This window comes from Clupea harengus, chromosome 4, assembly GCF_900700415.2.
Source record: "Clupea harengus chromosome 4, Ch_v2.0.2, whole genome shotgun sequence".
Classification (NCBI taxonomy): Eukaryota; Metazoa; Chordata; class Actinopteri; order Clupeiformes; family Clupeidae; genus Clupea; species Clupea harengus.
Window position 1 is genome coordinate 17,935,398 of NC_045155.1, and position 5,882 is coordinate 17,941,279.

Sequence of the window (5,882 nt, forward strand, 5' to 3'; positions counted from 1 at the left end):
AAACGTATACTGCACTTCGCAGACGTGCATATACAGCTCTTCGTGTTCGCTACGAAGAAAGGTTACGTTCAAGAAGAACGGTAATTATCTTACGTTTTGGCTGTTAGTATTATAGCTTTTAGCTGGCTTTCGATAGCCATATCTATCGACTGCACTTCATAGCAGTAACATTCCTGCACTTCTTTTTTCTTTTCTATGTCGTTTTTCTATTTCTTGCGTAAAGTAGTATTTATTGTTGCACCGGGTTTGTATTGCTCTTACCTTGACTGTTATCTCCGTTGAACGTCACTTTGTACAAAAGTGTCTGCTAAATGTAAATGTAAATGATAGCTTGTCAAGCTAGCTACTAAACGTAGCAGCTCATATGGACTATAGCTGTAAACCAAAACATACATGATTTTACCTTTGCAGATCGTATTATGGCTGAGAGCAAGGCGGAGGTCACATGTGGTGTGGACATACCCCCTATCACGCTATTGGTGGGACACCGTTGTGCCGGATTTCACCCAGGCACAGTTTGTTAATAACTTTCGAGTATCCCGGGAGTCTTTTGCTTACATATGCGATCAGGTCAGGCATCTCATGACCAGAGAGAACACACATTACCGCCTGGCAGTCCCTCTGAGAAAGCGTGTGGCAATTGCTCTCTGGAAGCTGGCCACCGGCAGCGAGTATCGGAGCATCAGCCACCTTTTTGGGGTTGGTCTTACCACTGTATTCAACTGTGTTGAAGATTTCTGCAACGCTGGTGTAACTGTCCTGCTCCCTCAACATATTAATACTCCAGACGCTGCCAAGCTCATTGAGATTGCCACGTTCTTCAATAACTGCTGGAGAATGCCACAGTGTGTTGGCGCAATTGACAGAAGCCACATCCCAATCGTTGCACCTGAGGAGTATCCCCGGGACTACTTTAACAGAAAGGGGTGGCACTCGATAATATTGCAAGGCGTTGTGGATGGGAAAGGCCTGTTCTGGGATGTGTGTGTGGGCTATGCAGGGAGTGTGCATGATGCCAGGGTGTTAAGGCAGTCCCATTTATGGGAGTTAGTGAAGTATGGGGAATTAATCTGGCATTAACGTTGGACATTATTTAATTGGTGACCCGGCTTACCCCTTGCAGAACTGGCTTATGAAGCCCTTCTCTGACACTGGCAGACTGTCACCAGGGAGACTAAAGGGGCGATGGAGATGCCTTCTGAAAAGAAATGACTGCAAGCTGGAGCTGAGCAAGCTAATGACCTTAACCTGCTGTGTTCTTCACAATATCTGTGAAGAGCATGGGGATAATTTCATTGAGGAGAACGACAGGCAGTTCAATATTCAGCCTCCAGGTCAGGTATTGCCTGAGCATGGTGAGCTGGAAGGGGCAGACATAAGGGCAGCTATAATGACCCACTTCATCAGAAGAGAAAAATAAATGTTTGTACTGCATACCACTGTCCCTTAACTGTGTTCTGTTAGAAGAGAATAATAAATGTTTGTACTGCATACCACTGTCCATTAACTGTGTTCTGTTCTGTTTACCTGATAAAAGCTGCACATCTCATCAATTCAATTCAAGTTTGAGTGATAGGTGAAGTAGTTAGATGATGGGTAAAATAGCATGTGAGCCTTCACATATTTAAAACTAAAGAACAAGAATACATGGATAAATAATTATATTTTTATTAATAAATAGTTAAATATAAGAACAAGAATAAATAAGATAAATAATTATATTTTATATTCATAAATAGTTAAATATAACAAGGCATATTTCATTTATTAGCTTGGGACTCCATCGCCGTCACCATGCGCCCCATGAGACCAAGCAGAGCGCCCGTATCCGCCTCCATTTTTTTCATCATCTCCCTGCTAAAATCTAAAAAAATTGCGTCCGCCTTCTCCATGTAATCAATGAGGTCCTCGTTTGCACGCTTTCTTTTTCCTGTTCACAAAACAAAAACAAAACAATAAAGATTAATAAACAAAAGAGGACAGTGCACAGACAGAAGGTCTACAGTAATGACTTCACTTGGCTTACCAAAACATGAGCGTCTTATATTTTGTTAACAAACACATTATCCTATGTATGCACAACAAATCTTACCTCCTTTGGCTTGCTGTACAGAGCTAGAGGTAGATGGTGTCGGTGAGCTGCTGTCCCGTGGCGGCGGCAACGTCGTTACCTCCTCACCCTCCTCCACTTCCACATCATTGACACACAACTCTATAAATAGCCAAATCAAGATAATTTTGTCTTAAAACATAGTCTTGCAAACTACACTTACATCAAATTCAGTCTTTTTGTGGTGACAAACGTCAACTCTCGTGAAAACATTAACTTTTTACTTTTGTAGCCATGGTTATGGAAAGTTAGCTAACCTATCAGCTATTTATCAACTAGCGTCAGCTGCTAACGTCAACAACTTCAACGTTACCCAAGCGATTTAATGTAATGTTAAAACGAGATACAGTTAATAAATATATTGAATGACTTGACGTAATGAGAAGACCTACCTGAAGCAGCGAAAGTTTGTCCGCTGTCATCCACTATAGCCTCCAGCATTGCTGTGGCCGAATTCAACGCCCCCGTCACCTGACAAGCCAGTCTGTCGCCTAATACCGACTCCAAAATGTAAAAATATGGACTTTTTTTAGGACGACCACTGCCACTTCTCCCAAGGTCCTTTTTCTGGTCCCTATATTCTTTTTAAAATTTTATTTATTAATTTGGTCTGTACCTCTGTCATAGCCAGCCGCGGCCATCTCCAGCTTTATTTTGTCAAATATAAGCTTAGTCCTAACGGCACCTTCTAACTTGTTTTGAATTTCTGTGGAGGACCACATTTCGTCTCCTCCTCAGACCACTGCTGTTTAACTTTCGTGTCCATTTTGTTGGCTGTCTTTTTAAAAGTGGCGGCATAAATGTGTATTTGTTTTGGCACGGGACGGGACGATAATCCCGCCCCCTGGCACCCGACGTCACTGGTTCTTGTTTCTGGCCCACCTAAAAGCTGGTGCTGACTTGGAACCAGCTTTTTGGAACCGGAGCCAGGATTATTTGTGTGGAAAACGGAAGAACTGGTTCCAGAGTCGGAACCAGCCCGGAACCAGCACCGGCCCGGCTTTGGTGGAAAAGGGGTATATGTCACTTTCATGGTCAAAGAGATGTGACAAGACCTCATTGACATTAAACCTCTCCTTGGAATTCATTTTCAGTTGAGAGAGAGCACACAGAGCACCAACAGAAACGGTTTAGAAGGCTGCTGTGCAAGCTTTTATATGTTTGCTCCACACCTATGTTTTCCCCTCCCCCACAGCGTATATCAAAGTTCTTGCAAGAATTATGTTTTCCCCTACCCCATGTTGTGTGAACTATCAGTGTTTCTCGCACTACTACAGTTATGGTTGTTAGGTTAGGGCCCTAAAGCTTTTTGAAGATTATAAAATTGCATGTTATAGTGACCTCAAAATCATCCAAAACAACAAAAACAAATATGTGTAAAATGTTGATATTTCTTATATGTTTTATAGAGCTAAAACAGCCTGGGGTCAAATTGACCCCAAAACAACACTGTATGCGTACAGCATGTGCACAGGACATTGAAAACAGATCATCATGTTCATTTTATTTGTGCCCAGTTGTCCCTGTAAGTAGACGATGGGTTTACTCAAAAACGATCCGCATACAGATGTAATTCTAGAATGTTGATTGGTTAAGATGAGTTACCAGGCAGGAACGGAAAACACCATTTATTTGATTGGCTAATACCAGGACCTCTACTTTTCCCGCTGAGCTGCAACGTCGTTTGCCTGACATTTAATGTGTTGTCACGTTTAACGTTGCTGTTCAACATTAATAGCAACTGAATTACACGTGTGTTAGGTGTAATCTGTAGCGTTAAATAACATAAACTGAGAGTGATTGATAAAGGATATATGTTACACATCACAAACACACATAATCGATGGGTTTTTTGTGTGAAAGTTATTTAATTGGTTAGCTAAAATTACAGTATCTTACATAGGCTGACATGGCTACGATAGCTAACTAGATAGCTACTGTACTGTGTTTGTAAGAGTGCTAGCTTGAGCTAACCAAACACACATACATACACAATCGATAGGTTTTTGTAAAAAATAGTTCATTGGTTAGCTTAAATGACAGTAATTTATGCAAGCTGACTAAGTTTGGAAGACTTGAAAACTTCAAGACCTGAAGACAAAAGATCCTTTTTGAAGACAAAAGCCTCTGTTGAAGTTACCTAAACTTCATCAGCAGATTACACATCCCCATCCAGCTAAGGTAAGTTGATTTACTTGCATTACAAATAACCTCAGGTAATGTTACAAGTCGCCAACAGCGAGCCTTCCCTTTAGTAGTGCTATATGCTTAGTTACCATGCTATTAAATAGAGGACCTTCACTTTTAATTTCGTGACATTTTTCTTACAAGTAATGTTAGCCCACAGTAGCATAGCCTGCTGTCAAACGCTTCTGGTCAGTGCGCATTTGGCACGAATCAGTCACGTTAAATGCAGCGATCAGGGATTTAAATCTCCCGGTACTATTGCAATAGTTTCGATGTTTTTGCTCTTTTTTCACGATGTGTTAATGACATTGTACATTGTAGCATAGCCTGCTGTCAAAGCCTGTTGTGGGCAGTGACTAAGGGAAAATAAAGCGCTAGGTTGCGCTGCGCGCCAAAACTTTATGGATGACATTTAGCACGTTAAATGCAGCGATCAGGGATTTAAATCTCATGTTTTTATGTACATGTACATTTACAGACATATACACGAACATTTACAGACTTTCTATGTGTTCATCAAACTAATGCTGTCATGTTCTCTCTCCCCCTTCTCGTTTGTGACAGTGTGCTACGTTGTGTTTTGTGTGTTTGTGAAGTGACATATTGTGTTATATTTAGACATCCTTGAGAGATGGAGAGTTTTGCACGTCTGGACGCTATATTTTATTACCTTGCAAATGGTTCCCACCAACTAGGAAGTAGTAGGATACCGATGTCTTCTGTCGGTAGAGCAGCAAAGCAGTATGTGTTAGATATGGGTATGTTGTACTATGTTAATTCAGGTAAGAGACGTCTGGTTGTACGTACCCCTGAGGAGAGGGACAGGGTACTGTATGAGTGCCATGACAGTGCAGCCACTGGAGAGCACCCTGGTGTACAGAAGACTGCACAGAAGGCAGTCCAGCATTTTTATTGGCTGACTTTGAAAAAGGATGTAGAGGATTGGGTTGGTTCCTGTGAGCCATGTCAGAGGCATGACAGAATTAAGACTGTAGCACCTACGCTACACCCTATTAAGGTCCAGGGTCCCGGGCAGGTCATGGGAGTTGATTTAATTGGGCCGCTCAAAACGACATCCAAGGGTTACACCCATATCATAAGTTTTACTGATTTGTTCTCCAAGTGGGTCATGGCTAGGCCTCTGAGAGGCAAGAACGGTCCAGGGGTAGGACTTATGGTGACACAAACTGTTTTGGCACTCAAGCGCTCAAACCAGAACATTAAGCGCCATCCAACAGCATGCTTCGATATACACCTCAAAGCAGCGTTCCACACAGGTGAGCCCATATTTTGCAATTTATCGGGTTCATCACGGCAGCAGCGCCGATCCAAAGGTAGATGACTTTGAGATCGCGAACAGTGAAGAGACGCTGCAGAGGAGGGCAGACTCACTTGCCAAAGTTCATGCCAAGGTTCAGGAGAACATTGCAATTGCCCAGGGTAGACAGAAATTGCAGTTTGAAACCCAGCAGAGGCGTAATGTTAAATGCTTTGATGTCAAGGAGGGCGATGAGGTCCTCGTGGCAGAACAAGAACGCGGTGAAGTTAGGAAATGCGATGAATGAACGTTGGGCTGGACCGTTTA